Source organism: Trematomus bernacchii, unplaced genomic scaffold (assembly GCF_902827165.1).
Source record: "Trematomus bernacchii unplaced genomic scaffold, fTreBer1.1, whole genome shotgun sequence".
NCBI classification, from domain to species: domain Eukaryota; kingdom Metazoa; phylum Chordata; class Actinopteri; order Perciformes; family Nototheniidae; genus Trematomus; species Trematomus bernacchii.
The window spans coordinates 1,561,977-1,585,215 of NW_022987620.1; the positions used below are offsets into that span (position 1 = coordinate 1,561,977).

At 40.9% G+C, this 23,239-nt stretch overlaps 1 pseudogene; it reads left to right on the forward strand.

The window, feature by feature from the left end:
- The first annotated feature begins 273 nt into the window (after window positions 1-273).
- LOC117484264 lies at window positions 274-3,088 on the forward strand (annotated as a pseudogene).
- Window positions 3,089-23,239: the final 20,151 nt, after the last annotated feature.

A 23,239-nucleotide genomic window follows, 5' to 3' on the forward strand; every position in this document is an offset into this window, starting at 1 on the left:
TGTAGTGTAGCTAGTACGGCTCTGCCTCGTTTGTTGTTTTTCCCGTGAAAAAGTCTGGTCGAACTGTGTACGGTCAACAAGATGTCAGATCACAGAGAAGATTTTCTAAATGAGATAGAAAAAAAACTGTTAGGACTGACTGTAAAGGAATTGCAGCAGTGTTGTGAGCGTAGCAACCTCACTGGAAAAGGATATGTGGACATTCAAAATAAAGGCAGACGTGCCCTGGTTAAGTACGTTATACAGTTTTGTGAAAGTACGGAACTGTTGGAGATGGAGGATGAAGGAATGTCCGTGCTTTTGGAACTAAATGATCTACTGGACATTCTTCAAGAGAGCCAGCCGGAGACCGTAGTCGATGGAGCAGCGCCGCATGCAGCCCACGAGAGAGGAGCAGGTGGATCAGCCCGTGCAACCCACGAGGGAAGCTCAACAGGGAGGTCACACGCAGCCTTTGTCGTCTCAGGTGCAGCGGCCCCGGAAAACGAAACTCAGCGCAGAGGCAGGGACTCCATCAGCAACAACAGATGCTGTGCTGCTGTATCCAATGGATTCAGAAAGGACTTCAGGATTAACAGTGAGGTTGGTGAGTCAACCTCAAGAGATACACTGAGCTTTAGTAGCCTTGAGCACCAGATTGACAGTGGGTTAAGGAAAAGCTATCCTGAAATAGAAATTATGGAAGCAGTTATTCGTGCCGTGAGGCCAAGATTGAAGCTAAGGAGTTACTTAGAGGGAAAAACTGATCTCACCCTATCCACTCTAAGACAAATATTGAGAGCCCACTATGCAGAAAAGGATGCAACTGTGCTTTACCAGCAACTAACAATAGCTGTGCAGGGACTCAGTGAAACATCACTTGATTTTCTCATCCGAGTGTTGGATCTGCGCCAAAAAGTCCTGTTTGCATCTGAACGTGCCCAGTCTGGCCTGAGATATAACAAAGAGCTAGTCCAAAGTCAGTGTTTTCAGTCTATTATGACAGGCCTGTCAAATGACAACATAAGAGCAGAGATGAGAATGTATCTGCAAGACGAGAACAGTACAGATGAGTTACTGCTGCAGAAAATGCAAAATGCTCAATATAATGAAAATGAGCGGGCTCAAAAAATGAAAACTACAACCAAAGCCAGTCATAGAGCAGGTTTGAACTCAGTAGAGCAGTGTGAGGATGAGAGCATCCCCTTAACAACTCCCAAATCTGCTAAAACTAGCAAACCAACAAAAGATAACTCCCTATTTACAAAAATAGAAGAGAGCAATACAGCAATCAGAGAGCTTACAGGACAATTAGCTTCAATCTTGCAAACTTTTGAGCATCAGAGGAAAAATTATGATTTTCAATATAAAACCCCTGCAAATGCTGTTAAGAGACCGAGAAGAAGATGCATAGCATGTCAGCAAGACAACAAAGACTGCAACCATTGTTTCCGGTGTGACAGTGAAACACATTGAGCAAAAGGCTGCAGAGTTGGCGCAGGGAAACTGGCAGAGGCTGTGACTGAGGGACTGAATATGAAACATGGTGACCAACCAGCTCACTCACACAACCTTTGCATGAAACGCAAAAGAGTTGCACAGCTGATAGGCAGAAAGTGTCTTGCTTGGTTTGGAATAAATAACATCAAGGCTCAAGCCCTGTGGGACACAGCAGGGCCGTATCCAGGATTTCCTAAATACCGAGGTCCAAACATGTTAGGGGGGTTCGATGGGTACCCCCCCAGATTTTTGGGATTTTCATGATCTAGTTAGGTGCTTTTTAAGTCCTGTGGGGGGTCACAGATTGGATAATATATTGATTTCAAACCATGTCAGTGGGCTGACAATGTCAGCATAAATTATTTTTGAAAGTGTAATACTGTAGTGCCGAGAGATAGGAGTCGGAGGCGGTGCATCGAAGGTGCAAATGTGAACTTTAATGAGCAGCAGAAATGGACATGTTGTCGGGTCGCAGCCCGGGAAGAGGAGAAAGAAGCAAGGAGGGCACACAATAAATACAGTCAACAACATATGTGTCCGTGCGGAAACAATACCCCCAACCTGTAGTTCCATGAGTGAATTATGTAACCTAGTTAATTAGTGATCACTACACAAGCCCCCCCATAATTCAACCACAACCATGAGCAACAAGTGGACATGGAGAATTACATGAACTACTACATGTTGCTAAATCCACGCGGGGCATAAACAGAAGGGCAACCATGGCAACCATGCTCCGGGGTCTTCTTCGCTGCTTTTGGTGTATTTTGTGGCGGCAGCAGCACCACTTACAGGCCTGGCATATGTACTACACCGTTTCCAGCGGGTCGAGCGGTCTCGTGTGAACAGACACGTTAAATTAATCGAATGCGTGTGAAAGGAAGACTTTTTTGAAAACGCATATTGTGCGTAAACGCAAACGTTCCCGTGTAAAGGCAGCCTCAGGCTGAGGACATGTGCCAACTGTGACTCCAGAAACCTAATCTCCATCCTGGAGGATGACATCCGAGCAGGGAGGAAGGAGTATGAAGCCCTTCAAAGCAGCATGGAGAAACTGAAGACTGAGAGGCAGCAGCTGCTGGATCAGGTTAAGGCACTGGAGCAGGCAATATCCCATCAGAGTGGAGAAAGAGATGAGCTGATGGGGAAGCTGGACCAAATCTAAGAAGATCACACATCAGCCGATAACAACACTGAGTCCATGGTCGGCAAGATACAGGCGTTACAGGGAGAAGTGTGCCGCCTCTCACAGTCTCTGGAGTCTTCTCTTCTGGAAAAGGGAGAGATTGCCTTTCGCCTGAACTCAACACAAGAGGATGTCCAGCAGATGAGGACTGGGATTGAAAAGCTGCAGGTTTGCATCGAGTCAGACGAGAGGAAGAAAAAGAAGATGGGCGAGATGCTCAAAGCTGCCCAGAGGAAATCTGACTCGCTGCAAGATCGCATTGCTATCCTGGAGCGAGAGAAGGAAGACCAAGAGGAGAGTCTAGAGGAGGCTGTGCTTCAGGCTGAGACAGCCACAGCTGAGCTGGAGGAGGAAAGGATAAAGGTAGAGGAGCAGAAGAGGGGCTTGGAGGAGTTCTATATCAGAGACAGGAAGGCAAACTAAGAGTTATAGGCTATGGCTCACGAACATTGACACCAGCAGAAAAAAACTATCGATTGCATTCAGGGAAACTGGAGTTTTTAGCACTGAAGTGGGCTGTAACAGACAGATTTAGAGATTATTTGTTTTATGCTCCTTCTGTTACAGTATACAGTGATAACAATCCTGTCACTTATGTCCTGAGCACAGCTAAACTGAACGCAACTGGACATCGCTGGGTGTCTGAGCTGGCTGACTTCAACATAACTCTGAAATACCGTCCAGGAAAAAGCAACACAGACGCAGACTTCTTGTCCTGCATACCTGCGAGTATGGACTTCTACATGAGGGAGTGCACAGAGCAATGCTCTCCTGAAGTGTTATGCGCAATACTTCACGCAGCTGAGACACAAAAACAGTGTGAGGTGGACTGGATCTCAGCTATAACCTGCAGCCCACATATTCAGGAGGTAACTGCAGATAATCAGCCTGACATTAAAATATCGCAGCAGGAGTTACTGCAGGCCCAGTGTACTCAACCTGAAGAAGTTGGGAGACAGACCAGACAGGAAGCTCATGAACATGGAAACAGCACAAGTTAAGCAACTGTTACATGAATGGAAAAGACTATTTGTTTCAGAAGAGGGTGTGTTGAAACGCAAAACTGCAACATGTACGCAAATCGTGCTTCCAGAGCAGTACAGAGGACTGGTGTACCTTCACTGTGAAATGGGTCATTTGGGGGTGGAACGAGTTTTACACCTCGCACGAGACAGGTTTTATTGGCCTGGGATGCAGAAAGACATTGAGTTTTTCATCACTCAGGTGTGCAAATGTAACATCCAAAAAAGACCTACAGTGCATGTCAGAGCCCCTATGTGTCATGTACCTGCAACAGCACCATTTGAAATGGTATCCATAGATTACCTTCACCTTGAAAAAAGCAGGGGAGGGTATGAATATATTTTAGTGATAATTGATAGCTTCACTAAATTTGCCCAGGCGTATCCAACCCGAAACAAATCAGGTAAAACTGCAGCTGAGAAAATCTTTAATGATTTTGCATTGAAATTTGGTTTTCCTGCTAAAATACATCATGATCAGGGTAGAGAATTTGAGAACCAGCTTTTCAGACAACTGCAGAAGTACTCAGGAATCGAAAATTCAAAAACAACTCCCTACCACCCACAGGGGAACCCGGCAGAAAGATTTAACCAAACTTTGCTTTCAATGCTGCGGACTTTGGATGAAGAGAAAAAGGGAAACTGGAGTGACTATGTAACTAAAGTGGTACATGCTTACAACTGTACAACCAGTGAAGCAACTGGTTATTCCCCATTCTATCTGCTTTTTGGGAGAAAGCCCCGTCTGCCAATTGATTTAATCTTTGAGATAAATGAGAGGGAAGGATGTAATTCACATCATGAGTATGCTCAAAAATGGCAGCAACAAATGAAAGAGGCTTATGACATTGCATCCAAAAATATTCAAAAGACTACAGCAAGAGGGAAAAAAAGCTATGATAAAAAAAGGCAAAGTGCAGTGCTTTCACCAGGCGACAGGGTCCTTGTGAGGAATATGTCTGAGCGTGGTGGACCCGGAAAGTTACGCTCATACTGGGAAGATAAGATACACATTGTAGTCTCTCGGAAAGGAGAAAGCAGCCCGGTCTATGAGGTAAAGCCAGAACGTGGAACAGGAAGAAATAGGATCCTCCATCGCAACATGTTGATGTCATGTAATGCTTTGCCACTTGAGGAACCAGCACAAAGTACGGTACAAAGACAATCACAGAAAAAGCAAAGGAAAGCACAGCAGGATGTTGAACCATGTGTTGAACCAGGTGAGTCAGCAAGCTCAGATGAGGATGAGTATTATTGGGCTAATATTGAGACATCGACAACATCAGTCTGAAGTGCAGGATGCTTCACCTCCAGCCTTTCCTAACACAACACATCAGCCTCAACTAGACGTTGACGCAGATAAGTTCAGAATGGAGAATCCTGTGCAGATGTTTATGGACAATAACACTAGTGACACTCAAGAGCTAACACAAATTGTTCAGCCTGCAGACCTGCCAAATGTTCAAGAAAATGACCCTTTTGACACACAACCACGCAGGTCACAGAGAGAGAAACGACCCAGAGAAACACTGACTTATGAGACATTGGGTCATCCTGTTCATCGTTTGGTAGGGCTTCACATAAACCCACTTTATGTTAATGCTCTTGCACCAGCATATGGACAATACAATGTGCCCTGGCCATCTCCACAGGTGTTTGGGACGTACATGGTTCATCCTATTCCTGTTCCTGTAGGATATTACTGAGAGGATTAATATGGACTGTCTAAAATGTGAATACAGTAACATAGACTGTTTTTGAACCAACTGGTTACTGTTAATAGTTACTGTTAAAAGTTGTGTACTATAATAGTGAAATATGAAGGACATTTAAAAAACATTTACTTGTTTTCAAGCCACTGCCATACAGTAGGTAATGTGAATGTCAATGTAATGTGTTTTGATCCGAAAGTTCCATAATCAATGTTGTGCTATGAATGCTAATGTTGAGGACAACATTTAGTTTGCAAGGGAGGAATGTAGCACCCATAAGGTTGAGGTTGTCTACCTGCACATGCATGTTTATACCACATGGGGGCAGATCACCTGATGGTTCATCATTGTTTTATGCTGGAGATGAACAGAAGAAGTGTGTCTGTGTGTTGTGCTTGGAGATCGTTTGAGATGCTGACATCTTGCACATGTGCCTTGTGACGGTCGCAGATTGATCTAAGTGTTTCTTATAAACTGTATGGCAGGGGAAAAGGTTAAGGCATGTGGTTTATATTGAAATGAAATGAAAACTATGATACATGTGTATTATCCTCGCAACTACAGTTGTTAAATGTCCACTTTTATGTATGGTTTGAGGGTGTGGGTCATAAAGCCTCATCTACATATTCACCTGTCGCAGCGCGCACGGGGCCTTTTTAGTGGGCGCGTCAACAGGATGCCAGGGGTTGGTTCTCACGGGAGGAGGAAGCGTGTGTGTGGCGAATGCGGGTATTCAGCGGGATATTTAAGTTTCCTCAGCATGTATACATATGTTAAAATGCAACGGGGAAGTAACTGAAAGTAACTGATTGTGGATATTGCATCGACCGACCGGAAGCACGTCTCCGTGGAGAGGACGCGCACAGATAGAGAGAGAGATTCTCTCCAACACAGGGTGAGATCGCTCCTTTGTGCCACGCCGATCTTCGTATTTTTCTTTCTGTGGATTATAGCCTAAATAGGCCTACAAACATTTCCAGTTTTTTGCTGCCGACGGGCGCAGGAGCAACAGCCTTTTTTGTCAATGACCTATGGCCTGGATTAGGCAGTAAAGACAATTTCGGTTTATCGCCGAGCGGACTTTTTGTTGAGTTTTGTTTGGCTCGAAAACTGTGAATACACTTGAATAACGTATAAAACCTGTCTTTGTTTATTTTGTGAATGTGTGCATATAGACTGTAGTAAATACACTTCCGTGGGGACTATTTTCTGGAAAGAGCAGATTGTCCGTTTATCAGTTCTGTTTACCTTTAATATATTATTTCATATCAAGAACCCCTTGTGCGTTTAATTAACACAGCTATTTTAGATAGTTGATCTTTACAGCCTTGTGGAAGTTAATAAATGAACGTTTTCTACACCTATAATACCCTTGCAGTCTGAGTGGTGTAACACATGCGCAGTGTAGTTTTTACAGTATCCATTCACTTAGACAGTGAGAGGGAGGGGCAAGATCGGGGATTGACCCACGTCGCTCCAAACTGCTCAATAGGCACACACTGTAGACACTAATTAGAAGAACACAGACTAAAACAGCAATGTACAGACGAATCAGATGATTAAACATGATCTTAAAATATATTTTAAGATGTATTTATTTTTTGCTTTTTTTGGGAATTATTATTTTAATACTTTCTGCTGACACTAGGTCGGGCTGTGCCACTGAGCACATATCACATAAAGATACAAGTATGAATATGTGTTTAAGGCTAACCAGACCAAATAAAGTACATACCAACAGTCTCTGGAGCGATAGCTGGAGCAAAGACCAGATCACAGTCAGGGTCAGGAGCATCAACGGGGGGATCAGTGTTACGACTGCAGCCAGCTGTATCAGAATAAACACTTTTTTCATTTATACCATTACATTGTACTACTTGTCCCTTACTAAGAGTTATGTTTTCATTGATTTAATAGACTCAAGTGCCTAGAAATATATATATCTTATACTGACCCTGATTGGAGTCATTCCGGGTTGACCGTGGTCTTGCAAAGATCAAGTTTCCCTCACTGTCTCTCTTCTTCCAGCACATCATTGGCACAGCTGTTGCTGCTGTTGCTGCTGCTGTTGCTGCTGTTGTTGCTTCCACTTTCTGAAACTTACAAAGCAAATCATCAGCACTCCGTAGGTCATCCCTGAACTCTTTCTGCTCAACCAGCTCATCTGCGCTTCTCAGGAGATCCTGGAGATCAGAATCACTCATTATAGTGAAGAGACACAGACAGAGACACAGAAGAAAGACTGACAACAGAGTTAGACAGAGAAAGAAAGATAGGAAGAGAGAGAGATAGGAAGAGACTATCAAGTACAACACAGCAAGGACAGTTTAACAAGACAGACTTAGCCCTTAAAAGTGCCTTTGGGTTGTTTTGTGTTTGGAAAAACCAAGGGTTGTTTTTTGGAGAACAAATTGCAGGATCTGTTGAGAGAAAACAACATCATTTAGAAACTCAAAACGAAACAAACAACACCAGTGTAATTGTTGTTGTTTACAACTTCCCTACTTGGCTAATAACCAATAATCCATTTAATCAAATTGTATTTGAAGGGAGACTAGTAAAACTACATTTCCAAGACACGATGGCTGCCATGAAAGAATCTTCAGTAATGCTTACTACTAAAACTGTTGTCATTAAAGGTATTTTCACACCATCACTGCCACCAGTCGTTTAAATAAGTAATGTGTACAACAATTATAAAAGTATTATTACTATTAATAATACAAAAATATGTAAACAAAGTATTATGAATATTATTAATTATGTATAACCACCAGTATTTGTTAATATTAGTCATTGTTAATACACATATATATATATATATATATATATATATATATATATACATATATATACATGAACATTAAATTGTGCAAGCAAGGATTGAAGCTTAAATCATTTTCTAAAGTAATTATTTTTATGACAGAAACCAATCTTTGCCGTTAGGCCCTTGTGAAAAGGCCTGTTCCTCAGGTATAATTTGGTCAGTTTTCACAAACCACATTATGTCATCTTGACATGGTTAACAACATTTAGTAACACCAGTTCATCTTCTTGGCAACTGTTTGTGTCAAACAGTTTTATGCATATTCCCTTCAAATAAAATACCACCAAAATAAAGTTGAACTTCTGCTGTTCAACTTAATTTTGGTAGCTATAGCTAGCTAGCTAGCTCACGGCGAGTACTAGTTTAAGTAAGATAATTTGTTATATTTGGATAATACCCTATATTATTTAGTTACTATACCCCTCAGAAAGGTGCCAGAAACAACATTTGCGCCGATTAAATTATTATTATTATTATTATTATTATTATTCGTGGTTAAGTTTATCGTATTTCCTATAACTATGTTACCCATGCCGTTACCTTGATTCTGAAGAACTGCGACAGCCAGGTTTTGTCATGCAAAGTGCAAAGGTACCGTCTTTATGACGATAGCTGAGGATTGTGGGTAGTGTAGTGTCTTTGGCCATCCAAAACTCAGAGAAAACTACTTGTTTCTCAGAATTGAAGGGGAGAAATACAAAAGCATATTTAATCCAATCAATGTCGTTTAACAAGGATAATCTGGTGGTTTTGAGTTACTTACTTCCGGGTGTAACATTCCCCCTTATCCAATGGGAAGGGTCGCTCAGCGTCATGCAGTCATGGACAGCTGGAGCGCTCCCCCGAGCTTCAAATATCGCCGCCGATGGGAATACATTGCAATCAGTTGAAAGCTCTATGCGTCCGTTTATGAAGCTGAAGGACACTCGGTGCGTCACAACTGTACCCCAAAGGACCCTGACCAAGCGTCGGTTATTGAAGCGTATAGGGAGTGAGACTGTTTCAAAGAAATATAGCCGATTTGATCAAATATGAAAGTCAGCCGAACTAGTATTGATACTGCAAGGAAACGTATTGTGTGAAGAGAAATTAAAGATGTTGTTTAGTTGCGGTTATATTTATGATCCACGTCATGCATCCAGTTTCCTTGTAGGAGTTCTGGTTCGTCCAAATCTTCTAATCAGGGCTCTATAAATAAAGAACTATGGTAGATGTGTAATATAATGCAGCCGAACCATTTATTACAATGCATTTATGTGATGACTTTCAAAGAGAAAAAGCAAGAATACGCGGAATAAAGTATGATTTTATTTTGTATGAATAAGTTTTCATCCAATCACAGAGCTTGTTGACTTATCACGAGGTTTAGCGGACTGCCGTCGTCACAACAATAGCTGAGGATTGTGGGTAGTGTAGTGTCTTTGGTGCTCCACATTTCAGGGTTTTTTTCTTCTTAGAATCGAAGGGGAAAAACACAAAATTATTGTACACAATTTAAACCTATCAATGTTGTTTAATTAATAAGGATAATCTGGTGTTTTTGAGTTGATGTGTAGTGGAGATATCACTTAAAAATCAATCGACAGTAAGTAAACTTTTACTTTCTAAGGGTCAAAGTTCATATGGCGAGGGATTCATTTGAGCGATATGCGCCGGCCCGTGCCTTACCTTGGACTTCTAATAGAACTGCTCGGGTCTTGATAGATTGAGTGGGGAAGATATATATGCCACTGCAACAGCAGGCAAAGCATAAGGTGAATTGTTTGTGATTTAGTGAAGTATACAATAAAGGCATTACAACCTTTCTACTGTATCTGGATAACATTTGCCAGCCATACTGAACACTTTAAAACCCTTTCACTTCTCAACAGCACTCATCCTTTGATTACTGCTCTTTGCCTCTGTAGCAAGGTGTTATTGAGACCTGGAGGACAAACTTATTTACTTAAAACTATCTTTGGCACAATAAAGCAAACCAGTATTTCCTCTACTGCCGTTCTTGTAAACAAAGACTCTTTGAGCCAATTCTGGAGCTGTGCATACTTACTACAGCTAACTTTTACCAACAGATAACCTGGCCTTACAAGTGTGTGAACAGATGATAAATGACCTTGTGTAATGCAACGTGGTAACTCCTTTATTAAGCCTAATCTAATTAAGATCCCCCTTCACACATTATTAAGGGAAGCCAATAAACAAATGCAGGGTATAAGAGATTTGGCATGGGAGCATAGTCGTAAACACGTCTTTAATTTTGCAGCTCCACAGTGTTGATTGCCGCCATGCTGCTGGCCATATGTCCTTGAAAATAGAAAATAACTTTATAATTGTGTACTTATTAATTTTAAATGCCATGCATAAAGTAAGACAGAGTGGTTTCACCAATACAAAAAAATGTAAGAAACAGTTATATTCTACTGATCAGTCTGTAGTTTTCATTACTTAATTTAATTCAGGAAATGTGAGTACCTTTAAAAAAGATAAAACTGCTGACTAGTGCCATAAAATATAAAGATATGCACAGTAGCTCATTTTTTCCTTGTGACTGCCTTCTCCCTTCAATACCTCCCACCCCAGCTCAATTTCTCCCCCCCTTAACTTGGGAGGAGGGCCTTCCCCATGATGCCTCAAGATTGCACTAGTAACAATGTGACTGGGCGCCAATGCAGGGATCCACATTTCATATCTGAGGCCAATGATAGATGAGGCAATCTGAACAAGTTGCACTGAGAGATACATCAGCAGGCAGACAGGCCCAGATAAAGGAAAAAAGACGACTGGGACCCCTATTGTCAACCGTCCACCGCTCCACGGATATATAGTGGCTCCCCCGGGACCAATAACTCACATACATATTCAAAAGGAACAACTGCAGCGTGCCACCCGGGGACAGATGCTAAAGCAGCTAAACCGAAAAGGATTCTGTTGGCTCCGCTTCCCTTCACCAGCCTCCCGACACTGGACTACAGGCTTAATGACGGGCCTTCCACGGGCTCAATGTTGACTGAATTATGGCCTGTTTGTGGTTATGTGGCTGTTTGAAAAGTAATGTTTTGCTAAACATGCAGTTTTACAAGGAAGTTGACACCATCATCAACTTCCATCCTCGGATGTGATTTTAAATCCTGAACGTTTGTGATGAATATGAATAATTTATAGCCCAAAGACACTGTCATTTAATGAAGCTATTGGTGATTTGACCTAACAAATTAATCAATGTCTCATCTAATTTATTAAACACACTGCAGGGTCACAACCCTTTTTCGCCAGAAGTGGTAAGAAAGAAGGAAACTGTTAAGCCCTTTTATGTTGTCTTAGTGATGTTGGGGAAGCTTGTTTCAAAATGTGCTTGATTGAGGCAGCTACCAATGAGTGAGCAATGTTAACTTTCTTCAAACAAGACGAGGAAAGGTCAGTTCAACTATAACATCTTTATCCTTCTTAAAGTCATATGGGTCAACATTTCCGAAATGTAACTATTGCTTTGTGCAATAAAACACACAAATGTGTGGCTTGATTGCAGTTTGTCAATATATACTGCAATACAAGAGCTGAAAGGATACATATTTTCTTCTAACGCTTACCCTAAGAAAACAGAAAAATGTAAGCGTTTCAGTCCAATAAAAATAAGACCACTTTTTTGTTACATTGTTCGCTATAGATGTTGGAAATTGCCTGGTTTAAGGAAAGTGGGTTTTAGCTTGGGGTAAATAAGACAATTTTGAGCTTCTGTACCCCAAATAAAAAATATATGCTTGAGTGATGTGCAGTTGAGCCAGGGATTTGTATCAAACTATTTGCATTTCATTGGACCGCTTAAAAGTAGGCGGGCTTAAAATATAGCGTAATACTGAGTTACACAACACTGTGACTCTACAGACACCTCTCTAATTGCTAAATGTTGCAGATTGACTGAATAATGGATATCCTGATAACATTGGTTTGTACTATCTTACATTTGATTATGTCATATTTGGGTACCACTTTACAATAAGACTACCCTTATAAAGGGTTTACGAATAGTTTGTAATTCATTTATTAATTAGGTTGTGAACACTTTATAAATCATTAATAAGCTTTTATAAGACATGAGATAAACAGGGCAACTGTGACCGGTTGCTTGCCAAATAGTGAGCCCACATTTATCTGTACTGCTAAGCCTTATATTGGCTACTTAGCTTACTTCGTCTTCTTCATCAGCCAGCATCCTTGGTGTCTGTTGTTCACTGAGTTGATTCCCCCCTTCCATCTTGATGTTTCTTGGCATCTCTTATGACCATTTATGAATGAGTTACTAACATTTATAACTGCCAAAAGGTTCCTTATTGTAAAGTGTAAAACACATTCCCATTTATTAATGAGTTAATACCATTTATAAATCGTAAAAGGGAGCCTTATTGTGAAGTGTAAAACAAATCACCATCTATTGATGAGTCACTAACATGTAAAACTACAGATGGAGCATCTTATTTCAGACAGTTTGAAACGCGAGGGTCGTGATTGGTCCGTGATTGGTCCGTGATCGGCCCGTGATCGGTTCGTGATGAAGAGCCGGCCCCCAGTCTGACTTGATACCGCCCCCGTGATAAATAAATGTAATTATTGTGAAGCCAGCTGCAATGGATCATTGATCCACCAGGGGGTGCAGTGGGGTTCCACACTGGAGCTCATGTGAAATCAACTTCGATACAGTAAACTAGATGTACAGTATGTCTGGTATAGCGGATCTTTGTTAAGATCCATATGTCACGGATAGGATCATAGTCTGTGCTAAATAAGACATGTAATCATTTACAAAACATCACCATGTTGTTATTTAACAAAATAATGTTGTTTAGTCGAAAAAAAACGAACGAGAGGAAATGCAGCCGGCTCTCGATTTTTTAATCCTAATTTAATCATCATCTTCACCACGATCATTTATGTTTATGTTCGCCGAATTGACATGAAATCACTGACAAATATGAATATACTGTATTCAACTTCATTAAAATGTTATTAACGTGCCTAAACTCAGTAATTCACTAAAAATATTTATATTTTAATGGAGCCTGGTCAGGCAGATCAAGATCCGGACGCGTAGCGGAGGGATCTTGATCCCTGGGTGTTATTTTTCCCCATAATGACCAAGTCGCTGCAAATTATCCCGCTTATTACATGGCCACATTCTCAACAAAGTAACGACATGACTCCCAATATTAATTGAAATGCTTTTATGGATTTAGAAAATGTTTTTATTGATTTAAAAAAGAGTTGTATGTATTGATTTAAATTGACATGCATCCGCTAAGAAAAATAGTCCGTTGTTACCGTTTTTTAAACAGTCAGAATGAAACGGCAGCTCTCAGCTGTGTGTTTACACACCTAATGGCCCATCAGCCACAGCTCTCTCCCCCCCCTGATCTTTCTTTTCCAACAGTTAAGTTAACTGTAGGTTACTCTGAGTGACAAGCTTACAGTTAGTGAAGTAACACTTTTTTTTTGTGAGTCACGACCTGGCTGTTTCATTCTAACATAACGCTCCAAATATGACTGTTTCCACTCAAGGTTCAAGGTTCAAGGTTCTTTATTGTCAATCTGACATAGCTACAGAGTAATTATGCAGTTGAAAATCTTATGTCACAGGCTTCTCCAACAATGCAACATAATAACATAACATAATAACAATAAGAGCATGAGCAATACAAAAATAATAATAGTTATAAAAATGAAATAAAGTTATGATGTGGAATAGTGCAGTATGAGTCTATATACAAGTTATTGGAATGATATATATATATATATTAGGTATTAGATACATACTACTGAGTAGCAGTTGAATGTTTGAAGTTGTTTCAACAGTTCAATTTTTTAACAGTCTCACTGCCCGCGGGAAGAAACTGTCTCCGAATCTTCTTGTCCTTGCCAGGATGCTGCGGTAACGTCTGCCAGACGGCAACAGAAAGAACAGTTTGTGGCTGGGGTGATGGGGGTCTTTGATAATCCGTAGTGATTTCTTCCTGAGCCGCTGGGAGTAAAGGTCCTCCATGGATGGCAGCTCCGTCCTGGTGATGTGCTGTGCAGTTTTCACCACCCTCTGTAAAGCCTTACGATCGAGGTCGGTGCAGCTGCCGTACCAGGCCGTCATGCTGCCAGTGAGGATACTCTCTATCGTGCACTTGTAGAAGTTGCAGACTTCAATACAGCAACACCATTGTTTGGTTTCCATGGTAGCGTGTCTCTTTAGTAGCGTGCACTCCTTTCCTGTATATTACAGGTCCAGCCAGGCAAAACAGTGCACTTCTCTTTCCCGCACTACTGTGACAGACCATGGGGCTGGGTCAGCCACTAACATATTCATATTTCTCTTCTCAAAAAGAGAAATATGAACGTTAGTTTTTAACTGAAATGATCAAATAAAGTCAAAATGTCACAGTGTTTACAAACATTGACCATACCGTTCACCAGCCCCCACCCCCCTATGTTGCATGCAGCCGGCTCTCCCGATTTTTAATCCTAATTTAATCATCATCTTCACCACAATCATTTATGTTTATGTTCGCCGAATTGACATGAAATCACTGACAAATATGAATATTCTGTATTCAACTTCATTGAAACGATCAGGATGGGTGTTATTTTTCCCCACAATGACCAAGTCGCTGCAAATTATCCAGTTTATTACATGGCCACATTCTCAACAAAGTAACGACATGACTCCCATTCTTAATTGAAATGCTTTTATGGATTTAGAAAATGTTTTTATTGATTTAAAAAATAGTTGTATGTATTGATTTAAATTGACATGCATCCGCTAAGAGAAATAGTCACTAGACACTTGACACAGTGGCTTTAGGCAAAGCAGAAAAAGAACACTGAAACCGAGAGATGAGTTATTATTACAACGTGACTTCACTATTATTTAACAACTGTTTTTATTGGGTTCTTTTATTTGGGGTTAAGTATAGGTGAATTGCACTAATGTGGGAAGATCGTGATGTCTCCTCCGATCTGCTTTATGATATTCTTTCTCCCGCTGTGTAGATTGGGGGACCGCCGTCCTCTGTCTTCAATGTTCGACATCGCGTGAAACAGAGGATTTCGACATTCTGTATTCCTTGCTTACTTCCTTAAACCTTTTCTCCTCCTTATCTCTTTCATGACTTTTTATTTAATGCTTTATAACAGCTGTAATAGTTCGTTTAGAAATCCTCCGCAGCGCCGCCCACCTCCCTCCGGCTGAAATTATGAATGTACAGTAAGGCATAGTAATCATAGATAACACGGCAGGTCCGTTACAGTTTGTTTTCATCTGATTTCAAATAAACAAAGTCTTGGCTTTCAGAATATTAAACTTGTTTTGGCAAATTTAGATGATAAATACAACTATGAAGCTTGTAACGGCATAATTACTTAAGCGGAGAACGGAGTAATTTAACGTTACAGCAGGCATAACAACAGCCGGTGTTTATTTTATTATTATATATAGTTGTTATTCATTTGTTTTAAAGCTCAATAAGGAAGATTTAAACTTTCACACACGTTGACCAGCGAAAAACTCTGCCCGGTTCCCTCGGCCCCCACCACGTTGAATAAACAGAAGAATTACATGAATTAAGGTGACTGAGGCTTTTTAACATAGACTTTTCAGTGTCCCACATACCCACATACCGTTCACCATCCCCCACCCCCCTACTGTATGTTGATTTTTGACTGTTTGCCTACATGTAAATGGGTGGCATTTAGTACCTACCCCCCTCTGAGTGAATACCTGTTGTACCTGTCCGGGGCTAAGCCCATAGGACGATGCTCTGATGTCATCACCCTCGCACATTTGTCATATGTTTACAAAAAACGATGTTAACACTTTCTCGTTCTTAATATATGCTATATTTAGGGTCGATATGTGTTGAATTTACTTTAAAATAGCAGATCACTGTGACCGGATATAGTTTATTCGGCTTAGTGAACGTGTGTTCCTTCCCCCTCGTTGACAATTCACGAGCGTCTAACTCTCTCCCCCCCCCCCGTCGCACCTTCTAACAGAGCCCCCCCACATATCAAAACCCAATTTAACCCCTGGCCTCTGGAGCAGAAATGAAAGAGTTTTAAAAATGTTTACGTTTTGGTAAGTTTTTAGGGAAATGTTGTAATATTGTTGGCCTTAGGTGTGAGCAGAATTTCTGTATTTCTACTCACATTGTCTGAATAAATATATTGAACAACTAAGGGTTAATTTGCAGAATTGATTGCTTACTTAGCCCTATATCAGTATATAGCATGAATAATAATCACACATCACTCATATTTGTTATGAATAATCATTTATCATTTATTAAATAGTAAGTCGCTTTGGATAAAAGCGTCAGCTAAATGCAATTTATGAAAGCCTCACTCAGGATTTTTTTACCAAGTGTAAAGTTATTTAATATATAAAGACTATATATTATTGAATTACAAGATTAGATATACTTTATTTGATCTAAAATATTGATGTGTTCAAATGCTCTTCTAAACAAAACTGTTTCTGTGAAGGAAGCGCCATCTCCTGGTTAAATCCTGAAATTGAAAATCTGGCAACGCCCTCTTGGAAAATAGTGGGAGGGCTTAACATTCCCAGATACTGGTCTTTGGCAGGTCTTAGGCAGGTAGTAGGCAGGAAGCAGTAAGCTGGAGTCTGAAATAAGATGCTCCATCTGTACTGAAAGGGTGCGTTTTTTTTAAGTTGAATACACATGTCCATTTATGAATGAGTTATAACATTCACGCTGACCTAATACACATTTTTCACATGCAAAATGCAAAGTAAGATGCAAAAGAGCCAAGCAAAACATTTTATTCACACATGAAGAAAATTAGGACTCAAAGTAATGACTGTTTAGTATGACTGATACACATATTTAAACATAAAAGCTTTTCTCAGACATAAATTAAAGACTTGGTAAGACATAATGGTACTCAGACTGGAAAGGCTTTGTGCATATTCTTGAACAAGCGTCCAAGCAGTCCATCAGGGTGACCAGAGCAAAGCCAAGATGACCATTCAAGAACCTTGAGGTGTTCCTCCAACAAACTCTCTGTACGGTTTCCTCTCAGTCTACGGACATGTCCTTTGACAGTCGACCAAGCTCTTTCTATATGTTGGATATGACTGCCGTCTGGCGGTTCACAAACCACCTGCTGTGGTTTATGGTGTAGTGGTTGTACCCCATGTTACTCAGCACTCTCCTGTATGCCCTCCACTCATCACTAATAATGCTACTTCCTGACTTAACACTAGAACCGCCAGAGATTTCTTTATACCTAAAACCGCCACCGGGGTCAAATTGACCCGGTATTAGAATGCATTGATTTTCAAGGTAAAATGTCCGCGGAGGCTCGGGATCGCTGTCAGATGACCCATCAGAGGCAGAACAAACCCAGGACACATCACTCAGTCCTGACACCTCCCCACCATCAGACTCTTCTTCGTTCAGACGGTTTAGCAACGCTAATGCCTCCTGAACATTCATGAGTCTCTTTCTTTTGTCCATTTCGGAAATATGACCGCGGCTCTCTATCTATAAATCTATCTATCTATCTATAACTATCTATCTATCTATATCTATCTATCTATCTATCTATAACTATCTATCGATCTATCTATAACTATCTATCTCTCTATCTCTCTCTCTCTATAACTATCTATCAATATATCTATCTATCCATCTCTCTCTCTATCTCTCAATCTATAAGGAACCGCAGTAGACAAAAGGCGTTGCTATAGCAACACGTCATGTTTATGTTTACGCGCGAAAAGGGGTGGGGTCAATATGACCCGCTGGGCAGAAATAGGTATAAATGGCAATTTTTTGGGCGATTTCTTCAATCTGACTTCATATTGACCATTTTTAACAACATAGGGTGCTACATAACACACTTTCAGGAAAAGTCACGGACTGGGAGATGTAAATATTCGTTGTTCACGCGTCCAGGAGAGAAACTTAGAATAAGGAGACTAATGGAGTCTCCGAAAAGGTTTAAATGAGTTCTTTAATTAAATGGCGTGGTGATAAAACAAGCAGAAGGTAAGAGGAGACAAAAGCCGGCGTTGTCCCTTGGGAGGCTGCAGCGAAGGAAAGAGAGCGTGTTGTCCTCAGCGGTCTGCTTTTATCCTCCTCCGGTTCTCTCCCACTGTGTAGATAGGGGGTCCGCCCACCATAGTCTTCAATGTCCGAAATAGCGTTAAACAGAGGATTTCGACATTTTACATTCATTGCTTACTTTCACACGCCTTTTCTTCTCCTTATCTCTTTCATGACTTTTTATTTAATGCATTATAACGACTGTAATAGTTACTTTAGTAATACCAGAAGTACTTTACGGCATCGTTCTCATTTACGATAGCGCCGTCTGTCGTCATAGCTACCTACGTATGTAAACAAAACGTATTAAAATAAACTGTACCTTCATTTAATATTCAGCAATAACAATATCTCGACGTCTATAGATGTAGTGTTAAAGTCAGTAGGGTTTGGTGTGCAACACTCCGTGTCATTTTCACTTCTCATTCACATTTCTAGAAAGCATAACATTAGCCACATGCTAAATGCTAACCGGAGCTGAAGGATTTTCAGAATAAAAGCTTGGCATTAAGATTGTGCTAGAGCTTCCGGTTTTCTTCAGAATAAAACAGCGTTTAAGCTGATGGTATGTTTAAACTAAATTATGCCATTAAACATTGATTTTAATTTCTTACAGAGACTTTAATATTTTATTGAAAAAAAGTTACATACAATAAAAAACAGCTCTGGGTCAAATTGACCCGATTGGCAGTTCTAGTGTTAACATGCCGTCTAATCAGAGGGACAAGGTGGCATCTTGATCGTTTCTCCACTAGTTTCAACACTAGTCTCCGCCTTTTGTCTTTAACCCCCATCATTCCGAAGACCCATTTCTTCCTTCTCCAGGTATGTCCAAAGCGTCCACGTGCATACTAACAAAAAATAAATCATAACATCATCTGATGCCCCTTTCACACCGGCGCTTTTCCAGCTCCTGCTGGGAGCTAGAGCCTGAAAAGCGCCGGTTTTTCCTGTTCACACCGCAGCGGCGGCGCGTCATAGCTCCGGAATGTGGTTCACTTCCAGCTCCAAAAAGTTGTCGGTCCAGAGGCAAGAGCTTTGGAGCTATGACGCGGCGTCGCTTACGTCGAGGCGTGCAGGAAACCTTACTTTGACCATCCGTTCACTGTTATTGATCATTGTGGAGAGCAGGCAGACGTTTTGTTTGTTATTATAGCAGCTATCGGATGGAATTAATACATGGGCTGTACAGGTTGTCATGTCCGACTATCACAAGTAGAATCATAATGAAAAATACGCCGGTAAAATGTGCCTGGAGAAAACGGCTTAGCAAGTAGTCAGTTTAGCTTCGGTTGCTATGCTAACATCACCCATGTTATACCAGAAAAACTTTCATAACAGCGTTGTGATGCCAAACAGCGTCAATTCAGACTGACACACATTCACTTAAGGGGAACTGGGGATATGTATCAGCTGCTTGTGTGACAGTCAGACAGTGAATACTTTAGAGCCGTGTGAGCTAACGGTAGAATAAACTCCCGTTGAAGAGCAGCCAGCACTAGCGGTCGGTAAATGCCGCTGAAACACATTAATAAACAATGAACCACGGCACTCTGGAGAAAAGTATAAGGTTGGAGAAGTCGTTATTTAATTTAATCTGGCTTCGTATGATTAAAAGCAACACGATCGTCGACCTGACGCAGTCCCCGGCCCGTTGTTGTTGTGGGAGAAAATCTCTCGGCAGCTCTGGGCGGTGTGAACAGAGCGGGAGCTGAAAAGGGAAACCGGAGCTGAACCAGAAAAGCTCTCGCTAGGAGCTAGAAAGGGAAAAGCGCTGGTGTGAAAGCCGCATTAGTTAACAACAAAATGCACACACATTACAGTAAAAATTGTTGCACATTGTAAGAAATTTAAATCAATGTTTATATGGCGTAATTTAGATTAAATATATTCTTATAATTAAAGCTGTTTTATTCTGAAAAAACGGAAGTTCACACACACTTTTAACTTTTATTCTGAAAATTCTCTATTTCCGGTTAGCATTAGCATGTGGCAAACCATACGTTTTGAAACCGTGAATTGAAGGTGAAATTATATGTGGTGTTGTACACTAAACACATTGTCTTTAACACTCATTTATTGACACTGCAATACTGTTATTAGGGAATGTTTAAATAACCAAAGACATTAGAATGCTGTAATTAACACCAGAAAAACGACAGGAATTGCCTCGGGCCCGCCCCCGTCGACGCCGGCCAAAAGGAGAAGACTACAGTTGATAACCCGTGATGGACAAGGAGAATCGATCTCTTTTTCACCCTCCGCTGCCCCAACGCGAACGGGACCAACAGCTGGGAGGGGGGGGAACCACCAACTCGCATATTTCATTGTATATCGCCGCATCATTTGTTTAATTAAATGCTGTTAACTTTTATAAGCTTCCTTGTACTCTTTTCAGTTTATCCTAGTCTCGGGGCTTAAGATATCCTAACAACATCATGTTTCAAAGCCGTTTGTTCTACAGTATTATCCCACTTAATGCTTAACACTTCTCTATTACGTTTGAACTTGGAGGCTACAATTAGCATCGTTAGCACAGATGTAGCTACCACTTACTTACTACGTGCTAACCCAAGCCTTAACATTCATTAACGTTAGCTGACTAAAAACATAAGCAACACATAAATAAAGTACTCAAATTTCACTTACCGTAAAACTGCATTCATGCAGCGTCTGTTTTAAACACGGAGCAAGTCACAATAGTGCGATATAAGCATGAAGAATAGTCTACAAGGCACCAGCACAACAAACACGGCCGAGTTCAAGTTATGTTCCCCGGATGAGCTGAGCAGGCAGAGTCCCTGAAGCATCACGGAGCTGCTAGCAGAGCAGAAAGCTAACAGCAGCAGTCACTGGAATTACCTGTCACTCAATGTGACCACGCCCTAAATTATGCATAACTTTAAGGCTTAATATAACTTAAACAAATGTGACCCGCTCTATCGAAATCAGTCGGAAGTCACAACGGCTCATTTCAAAATAAATGTGGATTTGCGTAGTTTTTCGGAGTTCCGGTGTTTTGTTTGATTTTAAAAAAACAAAGTCTTGCCTTTCAGAATATGAAACTTTTATTTACAAAATCACACGATAAATACATTTTTGAAGCTTGTAAAGGGAAGATGACAGCTCTCACTCGCCACTCTGCTTATCCGCAGCGCCGCTTCCCCTCCCTCCGGCTGAAATTATGAATGTAAGGCGTATAGTAATCATAGATAACACGGCAGGGTCCGTTACAGATTGTTTTCATCTGATTTCAATTAAACAAAGTCTTGGCTTTCAGAATATTAAACTTGTTTCGGCAAATTCAGATGATAAATACAACTTTGAAGCTTGTAACGGCATAATTACAAGCGGAGAACGGAGTAACTTGACGACACAGCAGGCATAACAACAGCCGGTGTTTCTCGTGAGTGTTTTCCCCGGGAAACAAACACAATACACACAAACGCAAAATTACACAAACACACACACACGTATACACACACACTCGCGAGCTTCCCCCAGACCAGTAATCCAAACGAAAATATCTTCGTAGTATTTTGATCATTTGCTCCGCTAATAATCAATCAGATCGATGCATTCCAGAGAAGAGGAAACTTTGAAGGCCTTTTTCTCAAAATGATGACTCGGTGACAGTCATTATATAATGTGACATATTTTTGCTTAATATTAGGAGTACAAAAACAATCCTGATATCATTAGAAAGCTAGGAATCTCCTCTTTCCAACAGTGTATACAACTCAAAATGTGTCTTTGGGTCAATGCAACTGATTTCGATGGAGCAGGTCACAAATTATAAATGGTAGTAACTCATTAATAAATGGGAATGTGTTTTACACTTTACAAGGCTCCTTTTGGCAGTTATAAATCTTAGTAACTCGTAAATAAATGGTCATAAAGAGATGCCAAGAAACATCAAGATGGAAGGGGGGGAATCAACTCAGTGAACAACAGATACCAAGGATGTTGGCTGATGAAGAAGACAAAGTAAGCTAGGTAGCCAACATAAGGCTTAGTCATCTTGCCAAATAATGAGCCTTTGTTGATGTATGAAAACTATGTTAGAACTGGTTTATAAATGGTTCTTAATGATTAATAAAGTGTTACAACCTAATTAATAACCTAATTATAAACCCTTTATGAATCATTTATAAGGGTAGTCTTATTGTAAAGTGGTACCCATATTTGGCTCAACAAGAGGCACAACGTTTGGAACAGATTATTAAGGCATTGTTGCTTTAGTTGATTATCTGATGCATTACTCTATTTATAGCAGGGGTCGGCAACCTTTTTGATATGAAGTGCCATTACATTTTTTTATTGTTATCAGCGTGCCAACGATCGAGAATGATCAACGGGCGGGGGGGGGGCGGTTGAGGAGCTTGACGCTGGTGAACTATCAACAGGAGGGCGGGGGGAGCCTCGCTGCGGGGAAGCAGTGTGTGGACCTGTCAGCACAACTTACATAATGCAGAATTGAACAAACACATTTAAATAATTGGTTTAAACGGCATAATAATAAGGACGATCGTCCGTTCTGTGATTCTCCAGAACACACATGTTATGATATTAGGGTCATGCAGAGTGAGATGAGAGAGAGGGGTGTGGCGTGTGCATGTGTGTGTGGATGGTAGAGCGACAGTGAGGGAGCGTGTGTATGTTTCTGGAAGTGAAACGAGGCAGCAGAAAAACAGAGGTCTGTGATGTATTTTGTGAAACAGAAGAACAGCTAAATAAATGCAACGGCCTCCCAAGAAGAGCTCGCCTCTCTCCAGTCATTTAAGCTAAAGTGGGTTATTGAACCTGAAGCTTGTTGCTTCTGCCCTCCTCGACTACGGTCTGGGAGCCGACAGGAAAGTTCAACACACAGATGGCCAGTCCGCCCCTTTGTAGCATATTATTTCAATGAG